The sequence below is a fragment of the Canis lupus genome, chromosome 7 (assembly GCF_003254725.2).
Source record: "Canis lupus dingo isolate Sandy chromosome 7, ASM325472v2, whole genome shotgun sequence".
NCBI lineage: Eukaryota > Metazoa > Chordata > Mammalia > Carnivora > Canidae > Canis > Canis lupus.
This window is the reverse complement of record NC_064249.1, coordinates 25,422,901-25,442,431: the sequence shown is the minus strand read 5'-3', so window position 1 is coordinate 25,442,431 and position 19,531 is coordinate 25,422,901. Positions and strand designations below refer to the sequence as shown.

At 40.6% G+C, this 19,531-nt stretch overlaps 1 long non-coding RNA gene across 2 annotated transcripts; it reads right to left on the bottom strand.

Annotated features, from left to right (window-relative positions):
• Window positions 1–3,442: 3,442 nt before the first annotated feature.
• Window positions 3,443–18,150, bottom strand: LOC125755367 (uncharacterized). Of its 2 annotated transcripts, none has more exons than XR_007411707.1 (4): window positions 17,822–18,150; window positions 14,611–14,738; window positions 12,938–13,078; window positions 3,443–5,809 (listed from the first exon to the last, which is right to left on the bottom strand). It is a non-coding gene; the product is annotated as an uncharacterized LOC125755367 (long non-coding RNA). The 2 variants fall into 2 exon arrangements; XR_007411708.1 differs by having other exon boundaries at window positions 14,611–14,687.
• Between the last annotated feature and the right edge of the window lie 1,381 nt (window positions 18,151–19,531).

The following is a 19,531-nucleotide window of genomic DNA, read 5'->3' as shown; positions in this document are numbered from 1 at the left end:
AGGGCTCAAGAGGCTATTTGTGGGCAAGAAAGTTCAATTGTTAAGAGGTAGAGCAGAGGCAGAATTGAAACCGTGGTTTGTCAGAGCCCAAGCACGAAGTAGCAAAATGATTTTCAGAACCATCTGTTTATCATAATCACTTGGATGGCTTAAAAAATGCCAGGTTCCCAGTCCCAAGCCGAGACTCACAAGGGTAATTCTTACACAGCCTGTCACCAGCCCACACATCTGATATGAGGAACCACTCTGAAATGCGCCACCTTCCTCTTATCATGTGAGGGGACATTCAAAATATGTCTCTTGTCAGTATGGAGACCTCAGGGACACTTTGACAGTCATGAGCATGTCTAAGTGAGCCCCTGTGGTGCTGGTTGTTGCAGTCATATGTGTGGTGAAAATTAGAAGCCAGAGGTCAGAAAAGGCCTGGTGGAGTCATCGCCATGTCGCTGATCTCACTTTCATTGGTGAATGACAAGGCATCCAAATGTCCATCACTTCCCTCTGGCTGCCAATAAGAAGACTCCACTGTTCCTTGGAACCGAGTCTTCACCTAGGACTTGCTCAAAGTGTCCAGGTTTCAATCCCAGATTCCTGGAACTGGCCACAGTAAGATGGAGCCCAGTTTCCTAGGATAAAACCCAAGGGGTAGCAGCCCCACTAGGGAGACATTACCTAGTCTAGAATGTCCTTGAGGTGTTTTTCTTTTCACAAAGATCTCTAATGCTTCTTTCTTTGACAGGAAGGACCTCGGGGAAGTCCCTCTGATTTCTGCCAGTTGACACTGATCTGCTTTGGCCCTTTGACTTGTGTGGGCTTCCTGATGTCTCTGCCACTGCAGACCAGAGGGGAATCTCACTTTCTATTTGCCCAGGGTCAAAGGAAGAGAGGAAAACCTCCACCTATCTTAGTCTACCGTAAGGCTGAACCGAAAGCCATGTCACTCATTATCACCATTCAGGTCTTTCTGACAGACTGTGGGTAGGGGGTGAGGGTTCAATCCAGGAGACCTGGGTTTTAGCTGTGGTTCTGATTTACCAGTGGTTTTTCCCCAGCTGTGATGACAAGAAAATTATTTATCATATCCTTAATCTGGGTTATAAGCAAATGTTTTCAAATAATTTCCAAAATCCTATAGTATATAAACTCCATGTGAGTGTCTTAAACAGAACAAGTTAAAAAGCAGTAGCCATGGAAAATATTAATACATTGAACTTATATCCCTAAAAGTATATCATTAAGGACTTGAAAATGCAACCATGGGATACGTGAACATATTTGCAATATATGTTATCAAGCAAATATCTATATCTGGACTCAGAGAATACATAAAGAATTTCTAGAAGTCAATTTAAAAAAGACCAACAACAAGTGTTTTTCAGAAATGGGCAAAAGCTTAAACAGCCACTTAACCAAACAGCATATTCAAACAGCCAGTGAAAGTGTTTGGCACCAATAGTCATTATGGAAATACAAATTAAAACTATACCATGATACTGTGATACCTAATCCAAATGGCCACAATTTATAATGCCAACAATAAGTATAGGCAAGCATATAGAGCAACTATAGGTCTTATATATTGCTGGTAAATGTGTAAATTGATACAATTACTTGGAAAAGTATTTGGTAATACCTACTAAAGCTATGTATTTTTCCCATTAGCTGGAAATTCCACTCTTGATATATACCCAAAGAAATGAGTGCCTATATCCGCCAAAAGATATACAATAAAGTACATAGCAACATTATTTAATAGCTCCAAACCAGAAACAACCCAAATGTCCATCAATGGTAAAAGGGATAAATTGTGGTAAAATTCATATAATAGAATACCATGTAGGTATAAAAATGAGTAAGCTAAGGCTTGGTTGAATCTCACAGACATAATGTTGAGAAAAAAAAAAAACAGATACCAAAGATTATATACTGTATGATTGATTCCATCTAAATGGAGTTCAAAAATATAGGTAAGATTTCTGTCAATGGTAATGAAAGTCAGAATAGTGACTATCTTTGGATGGAGTACTGATAGAGTAGCTATAAGTGAGCCTTCTTTGGGCTGCTAGAGATGTCCTATGGTTCCATCTTGGTGGTGGTGTATGAATATGTAAAATTCATTGAGCCATACACTTAAAATTCATTCATTTTACAACATTTAAGTTATAGTTCAACTTTTAAAAGCACCAGGCTCTCTTAGGTCTCCTTCCCCTCCCTAGATCAGTCACTGTAGCCAGGGAATACAATGACTGACTTGGACCTGGGTCATGTGGTTCCTTCCTAGAGCTGGTGATGGAGCCCACTCAGGCCATAAATGGACAGAGAAGGGGCCCTCAAAAGGGAATAGGGAGGTGTTTCTGGAAGAAGAAGAAACAGACGTCCTAGAGGTGAGAGACAACTAATTTTCCAACAGTCAGGAAGGAAGTGGCCCTCACCAGAGCAAATGAGCAGGAAACCCAGTTCTCAAGAAGATAGAAAGAATACAGAGAGACACAGGCAGAGTAACCCAGCTCCAGGCTTTCCAATTTGTGTTTCTTAGTCCTATGAGTGACCTATTTGGGAGCTCTCTAAGATTCCCTCTCTGTGGGGAAACTTTTCATTCCTGTTGGCCATCTGGCATTTTGAATCTCCTTTTATTATTTGAGAAAGCTTCCCCACTGCATGAATCTCAGTGGGAGCATTGTCAATGCTCAAAATGCCAAATGCTCAGTTTTCCAGCCTTCCTCACAACTAGAATGTAGCAGATGGGTAATGTAGGCTCTACCAAAGAGATGGCACTGCCCCTGAACTACACGGGCCTCAGGCACATTCATTCTGCAAGATGGTCCACCAGTGCTGGTTCAGTCCAGTGTTGGAGGGGTCAGAGCAGCAGGCAGCAGCAGCCAGTGCCCTATGCAGTGTGGCTCTGGGGTCCTCACACACCCTTCTACATGCGCATCTGACAAGACCCCACGTGTAGGTCTCCAGTCTTCCTGACTGGATTCAATATCCTTTTTAGAGTTCCTTTTCAGTCTAAGTCAATCACACTGAGTTTCTGCTACTTGAAACTGGGAATCTTGAGAACAGCACACTTCTAGGAAATTCCCCTTTCAGTTTATAGTAGCTTGTGAAAGTTCTGTTATTTGCGACATGGAGGAACAAAGCCCGAATTCCAAAGGTGTTATTCTGCTGGATGAATTTCTCATGCCATCGTTCAGTTGCAAGAAAGACTTTTGGTGACAAATAGGCCTTTACCACTCCACAGATCCCACAGCAGGACAGGGGGGCAAATGAACTAACATGTGGATTGCTGTAAGATCCTCCACTTGTGTTTAGTTCTCAAAGCAAATCCATGAGATGAGACTGGATTCATCTTCTAGGACTGCCATAACAAAATACCAGACACAGGGTAGCTTACACAAGAGAAATTTATTTTCTCACGGTTCTGGAAGCAAGAAGTTCAAAATTGAGGTATTGTAAATTTCAGTTTCTGGTAAGCCTCTCTTCCTGGTTTCCAGCCATGTCTTCATGGCCTTTCCTCTATGGTGTCTCTTCCTCTTCTTAGAAGGACACTGATCCTATCAGATTATGCCTCTGCCTTTATGGTTTCATTCAGCCTTACTTACCTCCTTAGAGGCCCTATCTCCAAATAGAGTCACATTGGAGGCTAGAGCTTCAAGTTTGTCTCCCTCTCAGATTTCTTCCCATTCAGTTTTCTCTCCCTTCCCCTATGATCCTCTGCACTTTTCTCATATTCCACATGAGTGAAACCATCTGATAATTGTCTTTCTCTGATTGACTAGGCTCCAACTCTTACACTGCTTCAGGAATGCTGACATAAACTCCCTTGGTGGACAAACCTTAGTCAGGCTCTGAACCCTCTTCTCCCCCAGGTATCCCTTGGCCAGCTAAACCTGGTTTTAGGATGCAGAAACCTGCCCCCCCAGGGCTAAGGGGTGGTCTCTGTACCTAGCAGCCATCATCTTCATTGTCATTCCAGCCAAAACACTGCTTCATTTCTCCAATGACATTACGAACAGTGGAAGGTAAGTTTTTTCAGCATCTGTTTTGTGAAATATCTTTTAATCATCAAAGCACTGAGATTGTGCTATTATCTCTGTTTTATGGGTGGGGCAGTGAGTTTCCCTTGGGCACCATTTGCCATAGTGTGATCCATGGAACAGTAATAGTAATGCTAAGAGATGAGGGTTGTGTAATTAAAAACACTCTGTGACTGGGACACCTGGCCTGGGTGGTTGGGCGGCTGCCTTCGGCTCGGGTCATGATCCTGGGATCCGGGATGGAGTCCCGCATCAGGCTCCTGCGAGGGGCCTGCTTCTCCCTCTGCCGCTCTCTCGCTCTCTCTCTCTCTCTCTGTGTGTGTGTGTGTGTGTGTCTCATGAATAAATAAATAAATCTTTAAAAAAAAAACACTCTGTGGCCAAATATGCTTGAGAAAGAGTGCAAGAGAGGATCGTGTTCATGAGCATAGACTCAGGAGTCACACACACCCTGGTTTGAGGCCAACTCTTAGCCATGTGGTTTGAGCAACTCAATAGCCTTACTTGCCTCATCTGTAAAATAGGAGTAATGAAACACTTGCTCCAGGAGGTCATTGTGAGCCTTAATGTTATGAAGGAATAAAGCTCTCAGTACAGAAAGCCCTCAGTATATGTGAGCTCTTACTGGCACTGTAACAAGTTAAGTATTGACATCTTAAACCAGGTCTTATTCTTTTTAGGGAGAGATTCATTTCACGTAGAAAAATACCCTGGTATACCTTTTGGAGAGTGGGCAGAGACAAGACTCTGAAGTTATAGGACAGAAAAAGTCAAGATTCAAACCTAGAATATCAAGTCAGAAAAACCAGAGTTCCATAGCAAGTGGGTACCTGGTAAGTGGCTGGCTGATTTCTCACTCAGGCTGGTTGTGGCCACAGGGACCAGGCTGACCCTAGAGTCTTTGCCTCCCTCTTTTGGGCACTACTCCACCCCCTTACACAGACACACACAGACACACACACACACACACACACACAAACAAATTTTCAGGAAGAAAGCCACAGCACGAACTGAGTAGAAATCCTGCCAATCAAGTATTCTTTCTTCTTTTTTGTTCCCTACACTTTTTTCTAAGGGAACATATTTCTATGAAGTTTAAATTCTTTTCAATGGGATGTATTACCTTTGTAACTAGATATTCTAACTTTTAAGAAAAAAAGACTAAAAATTTCTGAAGACAGCTCACTCATTACAAACCCTAGGAATCCTCCCCTGGCCATTCTTAAGTTAGGCATCCCCCTTTGCACTCACATTTTGGATTGAACTTCTCAGACTGTTTGTGTCTCTTGCCTTACTTAGCCAGGGACCCGAGCTCCTGCTGTATAGGGTCCCTGAATTCCTCGTGTTGATATTCCCAGCACCTCCATACCTGGCAGGCAAGCAGTGTCCTGCCACCAATGGGCCTGTGACTGAATTGGACATCTCCCCAGGAGGAGAGCCTGGTGAGGGAGTGGTGGGGTCCGAAATGCTGCCCCCCATTTCCTGTAGGACAAGTGCTCAGACACTGCACCTTCCAAGGCCCAGAGCGACATTCTTATTACATCCCGGAAATCCCCTGGTCGGGGGCTTTTGGGGTGACATCCAGTATGTAAATACGTGGGGTCGGGTCCTGGTGAACAGCAGTAGCAGAGCCCGATGTGAAAGTTCCACCAGCAGCAAAAGGTGCTTTCATTAGTCATTTCAACGGCACACAGCTGTAAGGAATCTGGCGGAGTTTGATTTGGCTGGGGGGAGTACATTTTCCACTCGTGGGCGTCTTGAAAACTTTCACACTGAAAAAAAAATAAAAAACAGTCAAAAAAATGGTCATAGTCCAGAACGGAAAGCCAGAAAAAGACGGCAGAAATGCGAGGGCAGTAAATATAATGGAGAGAGGCCCACACTTGGTGTCACTCTGGCCCTGCCACTTTACAGGTGTATGATGACCTTGGGCATGTCAGCCCCTGCTCTCCTGACCCTCCCATGCAAATAGAGATATAATGCCTCCCTGGGAGACAGAAAAGACTCACTGAGCCAGTGGGTGTGAACACCTGGCCTGACTGATAGGCCATATACAAAGGTTAGGCATTATTTGGGGGAACAGACACAGAAGACAGAGGGTGCATAGAAAAGAAACAAGGTTGAAGGCTGGGGAAGAGGCACTGCTGGAACCAGCCTCTATGCCTCCCTGCTGTGCCTGCAAAAGACCCACAGGAAGGGAAATAGATCAAAAAGAAACAGCTCTTCTAACCATGGTTGAGTCAGGGTCAAGTAGGCCAGGACTAGACTCTACTTATGCCCTGGTTATAATAGACTTGAGAATTTTTTCAGATTTTTTTTTAAATAGATTTACTATGAATCCTGGAGCAGACCCTTCCGATAACCTTACCCTGCCTCCCCTGATTTTAACCTTGGTTTGTTCATGAGTGACATGAGAAGTCAGAAGAATCCAAGCCAGAATCCTAATTCAGTTTGCCTGTTCCTTGGCAGAATCACTGAGCTTCCTTTCTTGCTCATTTTTTTTCCTCACATTTATGCATTTTTTCCCCTTTCACATTTATGCATTTGAAACATGTGCATTGAATGAGCTACACACAATAGGATGCAAGTGAAACTCACAATTTTTCTTTTTCTTTGTCCCCTCAATGCCACCATCTGGATTTGTACTTTGCCTGCCCTTTGGGTGAAAGCTGAGCAATGCCATGCATGGATTTTCTAACCACTTTTAGTCATGAAATAAAGAGGCCCTTTGTCTTGGCCCTTAAAAGACCAGTCCAATGTAATTATCAGTACTCCACTCAACACAAAGCTTCCTTCTCTGGCTTTTCACTTCTGGTTTGGAAACCCACCGTACCAAGAGGGAGGGAATGGACTTCATTCTGCTTCCCTTGGCAAGCTGCTAATTCTCAGCCTCAAACCTTGGAAAAGAGGAGGGTGGGGGAAAGAGTACAGTTGTTCATGTCTCTTGATGTCATGACACACCTTTAGTGCCTTCAGGATTTAGCAAAGTTCAAATGCTCACTTTTCTCTAGGGCTGCTTTTGGGAACATTGCAGTAAGAAGACATGGCCACCAGGAGGCACTAAATGCCTTTTTCCTTGCCAGAATTGCCTACCAGCAGTCTTAACATGACCGCATAATTTCCATAAGATAAAGCTAAATATATTTTCCCTGTTTAAAAACAAAACAAAGAAAATAAATATCTAAAACCAAAAGTATATCAAATTAATTAGCATAAACTAAATATAATTTTTAAATGATACTGACAAATCTTTTGTTTGACCAAACTTTAGTCAGGCTCCTGAGCCTTCTCCTAGGCCATCTGTAAGCTTCCTTATAAAACTTAGTTTTAGCAAAAACCCTGCTAAGTCAGTTTAACCTGAACCCTCCCCACCCCCATTCTCAATATTTGATCACCATCAATATCTGACCATGTTACTCATCCTTCAGCATCCCCAAGGTAATGTCTGATCCTCCCACCCCAACACCGCACCGCCACCTCCACCACCACCACCAACACCCCTCCATACCCTGCCTGCCTTCAGCAAGAATACCATTAGGCCAGTTTAGCCAGAATCCCTCTTATCTGTGATGTTTCCTCAAAGTAATTTTCCATCCATTAAACCCACTCAGATCCTTGGCTTAAATTTCTCCCTATTCATGCTATATTTGGAATTGATCCTAATCTCTCCCCACCACCCATAAAATCCTATTGCAATAGTCCCCTATGTACCTATTGCAATGGTCCTGAGCAAAATCTGTCTTCCATCTTTACTAAGTGTCAATGAAATATTTTTCTTTACCAATACCCTACAGAACAAACTATTAAGAAAAATCTCCCAACTATTGTTTTTTAAGATTTTATTTTATGTACTCATGAGAGATACAGAGCGAGAGAGAGAGAGCCAGAGACACAGGCAGAGGGAGAAGCAGGTTCCATGCAGGGAGCCTGACGTGGGACTCCATCCCGGATCTTCAGGATCATGCCCTGGGCTGCAGGCGGCGCTAACCCGCTGCGCCACTAGGGCTGTCCCCTCCCAACTATTAAATGAAATAATTTACTAATTCCCCTCCTTCCCCCAATTATCACTGTGTAATTTAAAACCCTTGATTATAATTCACCTTCCCCAAAATTACAGTAGCAAACTTTTCACCAAGCACTACTTTTATGGCAAATTGTCATGTGAAGACCTTTAAGGGTGCTAGAGTGCCTTGCTAGATTCTGCGCCTGCTGAAGGGACAAAGATTTCTTAAGCACTTTACTTTGAAAGCAGTGTGCTCAGCACAATAGAATGAAATTAAGATGCATGATGCACTACCAAGACTTTGCTGCCACAGTCTGGGGGATTTGGGAAAGCCTTTCATGGAAAAGCTGGAATGAGAGAAGGATCTTGAAAGGGTTCTGATCAAAGATGGTGACAAAGAGGTTCCTGAATTCACCTCCTCCCACAGAATCACCAAATCTACAGCTACATCTACAGAGAGCAATTCCCTCTGAAAGAAATCTAGAAACTAGCTGAGTGACTCCTACACTTTGGCTGAACAAAAAAATACCTACATGACTGATACATCTTCAACTACCAGGACCCACTAAAAAGAAAGTAGGTGGCTTAGACAATCACAAAGGTTTGAGAAACAACCAAGAGCTGGGATCAGGCTGAATGAAAAAGTTCATCTTCTACACAAAACCACTCCACCAACACTGGGTGGGGTAGCTATTTAGATAAAACAGAAACCAATACAGAGAGTGAAAGAAAATGAAGAAACAGAGGACTATGTTCTAAACAAAAGAACAAGAAAAAACTCAAGAAACAGACCTTAATGAAACAAAGATAAGTGATTTCCTGGATAGAGAGTTGAAAGTAATAGTCATAAAGGTGATCACCAAGGTCAAGAGAAAATGAGAATTTCAAAATTCAAAGTGAGAATTTCAACAAAGTAATAGAATAGATTTTTTTAAAGTACTAAACAGAAATCACAGATCTGAGGAATATGATAACTGAATTAAAATATTCAATAGAGGAGTTTGATGGCAGACAAGTTCAGGTGGAAAGAAGAAAGATCAATGAACTCAAGAACAGGGTAGCAGAGGAATTTATCCAAACAAAGGACCAGAAAGAAAAAATAATTAAAAAGAATTAAGACATCTTAAAGACGTATGGGACATGTGAAGCAGACCAATATACACATTATAGAGGTCCCAGAAGGAAAAATAAAGGGGGTGGGGAAGATAGAGTAAAGGGGGTGGGAGTGGAGTAGAATACTTATTCAAATAAATAATGGCTAAGAATTCCTTAACCTGGGAAAAGAGACATCCAGATTCAGGAAACCTAGAAAGTTCCAAATAAGATGAATTCAAATAGCCCCACATGCTGAGATACATAATTAAGTTGTCAAAAGTTAAAGAAAAGGAGAGAATCTCAAAAGCAGAAAGAGAAAAACAATTTGTTTTGTACCAGGGAAACCCCAAAAGATTACCAGCAGATTCTTCAGCAGAAACTTGACAGGCCAGAAGAGAGAGGCACAATACATTCAAAGTGCTGAAAGACAAAAACAGACAACCAAGAATATTCAGCACAGCAAAGCTGTGCTTCAGAATTGAGGGAGAGATAAAGAATTTTTCAGATAAGCAAAAGCTGAAGTTCATCACCACTAGACTGGACTTAACAAGAAAGGTTAAGGGGACTTCCTCAGGTTGAAACAAAAGGATGCTAATTAATAACAGGAAAACATATGAAAGTATGAATCTTGCCGTCAAGGGTATAATATATAGTTAAATTCAGAATATTCTAATATTGTAATGGTGATGGGTAAATCACTTATACTATAATCTAGTATAAAGATTAGCAGCTAAAGTAGTAAAAATAACTATAACTACAATAATTTTCTAATTGATCAACAAGATTATAAGATGTAAATTGTGAGATCAAAAACACAACATATGTGAGAGAAAGTAAATATGTAGTTCTGTATGCATTTGAAGTTAAGTTGTTATCAGCTTAAAATAGACTGTTATAAGATGCTTTATGCAGGCCTCATGGTACCACAAAACAAATTCCATAGTAGACACACAAAAGATAAAGAGCAAGAAAACTAAGCATTCCACTAAAGAAAATCATCATATCACAAAGGAGAGCAAGACAAGAAGAAAGAAACAAAGGAATGGCAAAGCCAGAAAACAATTACAAAATGTCAGTAGTAAATCATACTTATCAATAATCACTTTAAATATAAATGGACTAAAACTACCTAGAAAGGAATTGCTTCAGCTTTAAGGACACACACACAACTAACGGTGAAAAGAATGGAGAAAGATATTCTATGCAAGTGGACACCAAAGGAAAACATGGGTAGCTATACTTATATCAGACAAAGTAGACTCTAAGATAAAGTCTATAATACGAGAAAATAGAGTCATGATACAATGATAAAAGAATCAATACAAGAAGATATAACATCTGTAAATATTTATGCATCCAACCTAGAAGTACCTAAATATTTCAAGTATTTGCTTTGAAGAAGAGAAAAATAGACAGCAACACAATAATAGTAGGGACTCCAGCACCCCCACTTTCACCAATGGATAGATCATATTCAACAGAAGATAAAAGAGTTTTCTCTAAAATCAGGAGCAAAGCAAGCACTCTCACCACTTTTATTTAACATAGCACTGGAAGTCCTAGCCAGAAACAATCAGGCAAGAAAAAATAAAAGGCATCTAAATTGGAAAGGAAGAACTAAAACTCTACTATTTGCAGATTACATGATATTATATATGGAAACCTCTAAAGAATCCACCAAAAATCTGTAAGAACTAATAAATGAATTCAGAAAAGTTGCAGAATACAAAATCAATATATAAAATTAGTTGTGTTTATACACACTTAACTATCAGAAGGAAAAATTAAGAAAACAATGCCATTTACAATTGCATCCAGAAACAAACAAATGAACCCCTAGTAATACATTTACCCGATGGTTATAAAAGAAATTAAAGAAGACACAAATAAATGGAAAAATGTTCTGTGCTCATGGATTGGAAGAATTAACATTGTTAAAATGGCCATACTGCCCAAATGATCTACAGATCCAATGCAATCCCTATTAAAGTCCAATGACATTTTTCACTGAAATTTTTTTAAAAAATCCTAAAGTGTGTACGAAATTGCAAAAGACCCTGAATAGCCAAAGCAATCTTGAGAAAGAACAAAGCTGAAGATATCACACTTCCCAATTTCAAAATAAACTACAAAGCTGTAGTAATCAAAATAGTGTGATATTGACATAAAACAGACACATAGATAAGAGAGCCCAGAAATATGCCCATGTAAATGGGGAAAGAGCAGTGTCTTCAATAAACGGTGTTGGGAAAACTAGACAGCTACATTCAATAGAATGAAACTGAACCAATATCTTACACTATGCATAAAAACTAACTCAAAATGGGTTAAAGAATTGAATGTAAGACCCAAAACTATGAAACTCCGTAAGAAAGCTTAAGGGTAAGTTCCTCGACTTTGGTGTTGACAATGATTTTTTTGTATTTGACACCAAAAGTAAATGCAACAAAAGCAAAATGAAACAAATAGGTCTACACCAAACTAAAAAACTTCTGTACAGCAAAATGAAACCATCAACAAAAGAGAAATGAAACATGAAATGGGAGAAAATTTTTGCAAATCATATATCTGAAAGGTGTTAATATCCAAAATAAATAAAGAAATCATACAGCTCAATAGGAGGAAAAAGCCAATTTAAAAATAAGCAGACAGCGATCCTGGGGGGGCGCAGCGGTTTGGCGCCTGCCTTTGGCCCAGGGCACGATCCTGGAGACCTGGGATCGAATCCCACGTTGGGCTCCCGGTGCATGGAGCCTGCTTCTCCCTCTGCCTGTGTCTCTGCCTCTCTCTCTCTCTCTCTGTGACTATCATAAATGAATAAAAGTTTTAAAAAAATAAAAATAAAAATAGGCAGACAGGGGATCCCTGGGTGTCTCAGTGGTTTAGCACCTGCCTTTGGCCCAGGACGTGATCCTGGAGTCCCGGAATCGAGTCCCACATCAGGCTCCCTGTATGGAGCCTGCTTCTCCCTCTGCCTATGTTTCTGCTTCTCTCTCTCTCTCTGTGTGTGTCTCTCATGAACAAATAAATAAAATCTTTTTTAAAAATTTAAAAATTAAAAAAATTAAAATGGGCAGACAACCTAAATAGGCATTTTTCCAAAGAGGACATAAAATGGCCAAAGTTCAAAAAAAGGTGTTCAACATCACTAGTCATCAAAGAAATGCAAATTAAAAACTTCACACCAGTTAGAATGGTTATCATAAAAAAAAGAAGTAAGTGTTGGTGAGGATGTGGAGAAAGAAACCCCTTGTGTATTATTGGTGGGAATGTAAATTGGTACTGGTAGTATGGAAACAATATAGAGGTTTCCATAGTACCAAAAATTAAAACTAGAACTACCATATGATCCAGCAATCCCACTTCTGGGATATATTCAAAGAAAATGAAAACAGGATATCAAAATGATATTTTCACTCTCATGTTATAATAGCATGATTCACAATAGCAAAGATATGGAAACAACCAAAGTGCCCATCAATGGATAAATGCATAAATAAGATGTGGTGTATATATGCAATGAAATGTTATCTAGCCATAAAAAAAAAGAACCATTTGCAACAATGTGGATGGATCTTGAGGGCAAATGCTAAGTAAAATATGCTAGACAGAGACAAATACTGCTGGTGTCACTTATATGCAGAACCTTAAAAACAAAAACAAACAAACAAACAAACAAAAAGTCAAATCATAGAAACAGAGAGTAGAAAGTGTTTGCCAGGGACTGGGGGTGGGGGATGTTGGGAGGGGTTGGTAAATGGGTACAAACTTTCAGTTATAAGAAGAATAAGGTCTGGGGTACCTTGGTGGCTCAGTGGTTGAGCATCTGCCTTTGGCTCAGGTTGTGGTCCTGGGGTCCTGGAATCAAGTCCTGCATCATACTCCACACAGGGAGCCTGCTTCTCTCCTCTGCCTATGGCTCTGCCTCTCTCTCTGTGTGTCTCTTATGAATAAATGAATACAATATTTTTTAAAAAGATACATAAGGTCTTAGGAGTTAATGTAAAACATGGTGACTATGGCTGATAACGCTGTACTTGCATAACTGAAATTTCCTAAGAAAGTAGAACTCAAATGTTCTCACAAAAAGAAAAAAAAATAAACGTGAGGTGATGGCCATGTTAATGAACTAGATGAGGGAATTCTTTCACAATGCATTCATATATCAATTCACTGGGATGAACGTTTTAAATATCTTACAATTTTATTTGTTAACTATACCTCAATTAGGCTGAAATTTAAAAATACTTTTATTAAGTATTCTATTAATAACATCCATTTGTTCAGATTTGGACTATGTATCAATTACTGTGGCCATACTTAAACATGGTATCATTTTATCCTGACAACACCCTTACAGGATAATCACTTGATCATACCCTATTTAGGATTGTCAGATAAAGTACAGGAAGCCCAGTTGTGATACTGTAATTTATATTAAGCAAATATAGTCTAGTCTTTACTTTTGGCTCACAGTTCTCAGCACCCTTGCAATTTCCTGTGTGTGGAGAGGGAGAAAGGTGTCTTTTGTACTGCTCCTGAGGATGGGGGCTGGTTGCAGTGGACTGGAGGGGTAGAACTCTCAGTCCCTACCTCCCCACCGAAGTCTGGCAAAGGCAGAGAGGCTGGGGGTTGAATTGATTGGCTATGGCCACTGATATAATCAATTTTGCCTATGTCATAAAAACCTAAGAACTGAGTTTGGAGAACCTCTAGGTCCATGAACACATGGAGTGCTGGGAGAGTAGCATGCCTAGAGAAGGCATTGGAAGCTCAGTGCCTTTTCCCCATGCCTTGTCCTCTATATCTCTTTCACCTAGATGCTCATCTGTATCCTTTTTCATTTCTTTTTGTGATCAACTGGATGGTAATCCGGTAAGTAAAATGTTTCTCTGAGTTCTGTGAGCTGCTCTAGCAAATTAATCAAACCCAAGGAGGGGATCATGGGAACTTCTGATTTGTAGCCATCAGAAGCACTTCCAACTGATGTCTGAAGAGGAGGGGACTGGAGGCAGTCTTGTGGGACTGAGCCCTCAATCTTTAGAATCTGATACTATCTCTGGGTAGGTAGAGTCAGAATTGAGACCTATTGTAGGATACCCAGCTATGTCCAGAGGATTGCTTTGAGGTGTGGAGGGTACCTCCAGGCCCCCATGTACATGTTGGAATTGAGTCCAGGAAGCCAAAGACAAGTTAAATTTGAATCCAATACACAATGAGTATAAGTATGTCCCATGCAATACTAAAGTCATACTTATTGCATGGGACACAAATATTTCATGGGGCATATTTATACTAAAAATTTGTGGTTTATCTGAAATTCAAATTTAACTAGGCATCTTGTATTTTTATTTGGTAAAATTGGCAAGCTGACCCTATTTTTTATGGATAAGAAAACTGAGCCTTCAGGAAGATAAGTAACTTGACCCAAGCTAACACCTGGTAAGCAGTATCACTGAGGAACCCCAAACTTACTGAACCACATCTCTTCCATATTATAGTGCCCCTTATTTTCCAGGGAGTTGTCTTCATCTGCCAGATGCTTCTATCTTCTGTTAAAATAACCATATCACCATTCCCAGGTAACTAGAAGAAAAGTTTTCCTTCCCAGCCAAGAAGGATCCACTGAAAGGTGAATTTTCATGACTAATATTCCCAAATCTATCCTCCTTGCTAGCTTACCTCTTTTGGAAAAAAAAAAAAAATGAAAACCTCATGTTTTTCATGCTGATACTCATATTACCCTAGTTTTTTCATGGCTACACAAATAAAATGAAATTTAAATACAACAGTCCATCCCAAGTTGTCCTTCTGGCTTACATTACCTGAAACATAATATAGTAATTTAAACGCAAACATGAACAGGAAAAAAACTGTAGTGTCATCGCACTGTAAGGACATCACATGTTTAGCACTTCCTTATGTTGTTGCTTCTATGTCAGATCTTCCAACATTGGAATGATAGTACATCGAGCCAACTTGTCTCACTGTAGCATTTATTGTGCTGTGATGGGACTATAGCAATAAAGTACACCTCAACAAGGTCAAGGTTAACCTCTGGCAGAAAAATTAGGCAACAAAGAATGTGTAAAGGAGTTTATCCGTGTACAAAGCTTGAAACAGTGCCAGGCAAATAGCAAGTGCTCAGTAGATGTGAGCAAATGTTATCATTCATTTTAAAATGGGAGGACAATATTGATGGTCCGAACAGGAAGTGGTCTTGTAATGAATAAGCCATAAACAATACAGAAAGATAGAGAAGATAATGGTGGTGTGCAGGGGTTAAAAAAAAAAAAAAAAAAGTTAGGACTGAGAGAGAATGGAGGAAGTCCACTCATTCATTTAGTAGCTATGTACTGAGCTATGTGCTAGCCTTATAAGTCTGGGGTGTCTGGCGAGAGAGGCAGGTTTTTTTGTTGTTGTTGTTTTTATTTATTTATGATAGTCACAGAGAGAGAGAGAGAGAGAGAGAGAGAGAGAGAGAGAGGCAGAGACACAGGCAGAGGGAGAAGCAGGCTCCATGCACCAGGAGCCCGACGTGGGATTCGATCCTGGGTCTCCAGGATCGCGCCCTGGGCCAAAGGCAGGCGCTAAACCGCTGCGCCACCCAGGGATCCCGAGAGGCAGGTTTTTGTAGCACAGTGTGATAATTGTGCCATGACAGAGTGGGGCCCAGAGACAAAGGGAACTGGAGACACTCAAGGTGGTCAAAAAGGAGCCAAGGTGATTTCCCAGTGTGATGCCTCCCCTGCCCCTTACTGGGGCAATGAGAGCTGGCCAGGCTAAGCTTGGAAAGACTTGGAATGCGCAATTCCAGGTAGAAGAGTCAACAATGAGTAAAAGCACAGGCTTAAAACAGTGAAATGTGCATGGAGAAGGTGGAAACAATTCAGTTCTCCTCTCCCTTGAGAAACCGGACGATTATTGAGGAATCTGTAGTGATTAAGACAGCAGACCAATTCTGGTCCCCTGAAGAAGGGAGCCCAAAAGGAAGACTTCTCCCATCTTCAGCCAACTTAAGCAAGGTAGATACCACAAGATGAGAGATTCGGGGGCATAGAGGAAACAGTGTGTCCTCATCATAAATTGACAGGTCTTCAGAGCTATATGGTAACCACCGAAAATGTTATAACATGTTGCATCTTAATTAACTGCATTAATATCACTTGTAACCAAAAGAGTTCTAACCAATACATGGGCCTTCCACATTAATTCTCAAAACCATCCGAATGTGGATTTTATTATCCCCATCTTACATAAGTGGAAATTAACCCCTGATGAGATTAAATGGTTTTTCTCAAGATTGCCAGTAACAGGAAGAGTAGGAATTAAACCTTTCAATATCATACATAATTTTATTTCCCTTTTCTTTCCACCTCTTTCTTTTTAAGGTCTTATTTCTTTATTCCTGAGAGACACAGAGAGAGAGGCAGAGACACAGGCAGATGGAGAAGCAGTCTCCCCACAAGAAGCCCGAAGTGGGACTCTATCCCGAGACCTAGGGATCACGCTCCAAGTTGAAGGCAGATGTTCAACCACTGAGCCACCCAGGTATCCCTCCACCTCTTTAATTAAAACACAGCCTTCAAGACCCTGCTTAGATCCCACCTCTCCTGCAAAGCTTTCCCTGACCTCCCAGGACACAGCAAGGCCTTTCATATACAAAGTACTCAGTAACAGTTTGATGCAAGTAAGGAAGTTCTGTAGGCAAAAGCTAGTGGTATAAGAAGGAGAGAAGAAACAATTTGTACAAAGGCACAGAATCAAACTAGAACAAAACTACACCCTTCTTCCATATCTCTCGCTTTAATATTATGTTTTGCCAACTCCTTAATAATTAGAAAAAAATAGACAATTCTGGTTGAAGTATCTCTGTACTTGCTCCTTTATGCCATATGTATTTTTTGATTGCCTCCAATGGACAAGGCTCCGTGAGAGACACAAAGATGAATTAGATCCAGACCTGTACTCATAGACATGTTCACTAAGAACATACATACATAAATACATAAATAAATACATACATAAATATCTGTGATAAAATGTACAAAGTGGAAACAGTCATAAACAAGGTACGGACTGCTATCGGTTATTAGAAGAACCCATCACTTCCAGGTGGGAATCTTTGTGATGGTTTCCTAGAAGCAATAGTGTTGCTGCTAGGCTTGCAAGGAGAATAGCCTTTGCGAAGGTGAAGATGGATTCTAGGTCATTCTAGGAGGCAGAGGAAACCACATACAAAAATAAAGATGGGAAAACTCAAAGTCTACTAAAGAGAACTGAGAAGATTGGTTTTACTGCAACATTGGAGATAGAAGGAAGAGAGTGGGAAATTAAGTTGCAAACACAAGTGAAGCCAGATCATAGGGTGGAAAGAACATGGAATATTGGAGTCCTGAGATAAAATTCCAATTCTGTCATTTACAGCCTATGTGAATTTAGGCAAATTACTTAAATCTTCTGAAGCTCATTTGCCTCATCTATTAAAGTGGGACCAGGTAGATGGGTCCCCAAACATGCAATAATATAATGTCTCTTCCATCAGAGATTCTTTAAATACTGATTCAACTATTTTTTTTTTTAAGGAGAGGCTAAGCACTGATTCACGTAGAGACCCTCTGCCTTTCCTCTACTGTCCCAAGCAATTCCAATGTTCCACCCAGCCAAACAGTACTCTGTAGTTAACCTGAGTCTTCTTCCTTAAAATTAGGTGCCGACCCTCCAACAGGAGTTCCTAGTGAATTCAATTTCTCGTGATGTCTTGACACCCCTGACCAGTTGTGACTTTGAACTTCTTCCTCTCCGGCCTGTCCCTTGGCTCAACTCTGCTCAAGGAAAGGTTGTAAGGATAATGAGATTACATACAAAGAGTGCTCTATAAGAATAGCTATTGTTATCATTAATGCACAAATTGGGAGGAGGGGAAACTAGAGCCATGGAGACTGATTAGGGGGTAATTTAGGAAGACTCATAATCCAAGGAAAGAATCTGAAGGCCTGAAATAAGAGAATGGTGGTGAGGACAGGGAAGAAAGGATAAATTTTAAAATTCTCATGGAATTGGAACCCCTCGGACTTAGCAAACAATTGATTTTAAAATTCTCATGGAATTGGAATCCCTCGGACTTAGCAAAAAAATGAGATCAAGGAAGAGGTTGAATTCCGGGCTCTGGAAGGATGTGTGTCATTAATACAACTAGTGAAGAGGGAAAGGAGCTAGTTTGGAAGGGAAGTCAGTGACTTGGGGCCACATTCCATCTCAGGGGCCAGTAATACAACCAGATAGAAAAGGGCATGGGCCAGGGACAGGTTCTCTCCTTGACAAAACTCTGCTCAGGCTCCCCTGAACTCTCTTCTCAACCAGGATCTTTCTTTCAAGAGTCTGTGTTCATTTCCACATCGTTCCACTTTAGCAAGAATCCTGCTAAGTCAGTTTAGCAAAAAAAACAAAAAACAAAAACAAAAACAACCCTCCCCCACCAATGCTGTTTCCTCTTAGTCATCTTCCATCCACTGACACCCAAATCTATTCCTTGGTTATAAATCTCCATTCATCCTTGTGGGGTCAGCCTTTCTCCTACTAAAATAGTTTTTCTAAGTGAAATCTTGTTTACTACTCTATGTCCAGTTCTAGTTTTTCCTCTAGCAGTTAGCAATTCAGTCCTGCTCAAGGGGAGTTGTAAGTGGTAAATATACACACAACATTTCATGTGTCCATGGAGGCTCTATGAATGCACAACAAGGAGGCCAAGCCTGGGAACTATGAACAAATCATGACTGGCCCTACTTTCTACACATTTTTGTTCTCTTTTCAGTCAGGATGACTCTTTAAATCTATTGATGAACTTTCTACTCCTTTGGATTCTTAGTCATATGGGCATGAAAGGCAGAATAATGGCTCCCAAAATATGTCCACCCCTAATCATGAGAATCTGTGACTATATTACCTTACATAACAAAGGGTATTTTGCTACTATGATTAAGTTGAGGATTTTTAAATGCAGAGCTTGTTCTGGATTATCCCAAGGATTCTCATAAAGGGAACACAGGAGAGTCAGAGATAGAGAGACAGAGAGCTGATGCTGCCACCTTGTTGGCTTTGAAGATGGAGGAAGAGGTATGAGCCAAGGCCTGATGGCAGTTGCCAGAAGAGGCAAGGGAACAGATTCTGTCCTAGAGACTCTAGAAGGAATCCAGCCCTGTTGACACCTTGATCTTAGCCAAATGAAACCCAGTTCAGATTTCTGGCCTTCAGAACTGTAAAACAGTAAATTTGCATTGTTTTAAACAACCATGTTTATGGTAATCTGTCATCACAGCAATAGGAAACTCATACAATATGTGTAGTGAATGGCCAATACCTTATGACCAACTGATGGACATTTGAACATTTAAAG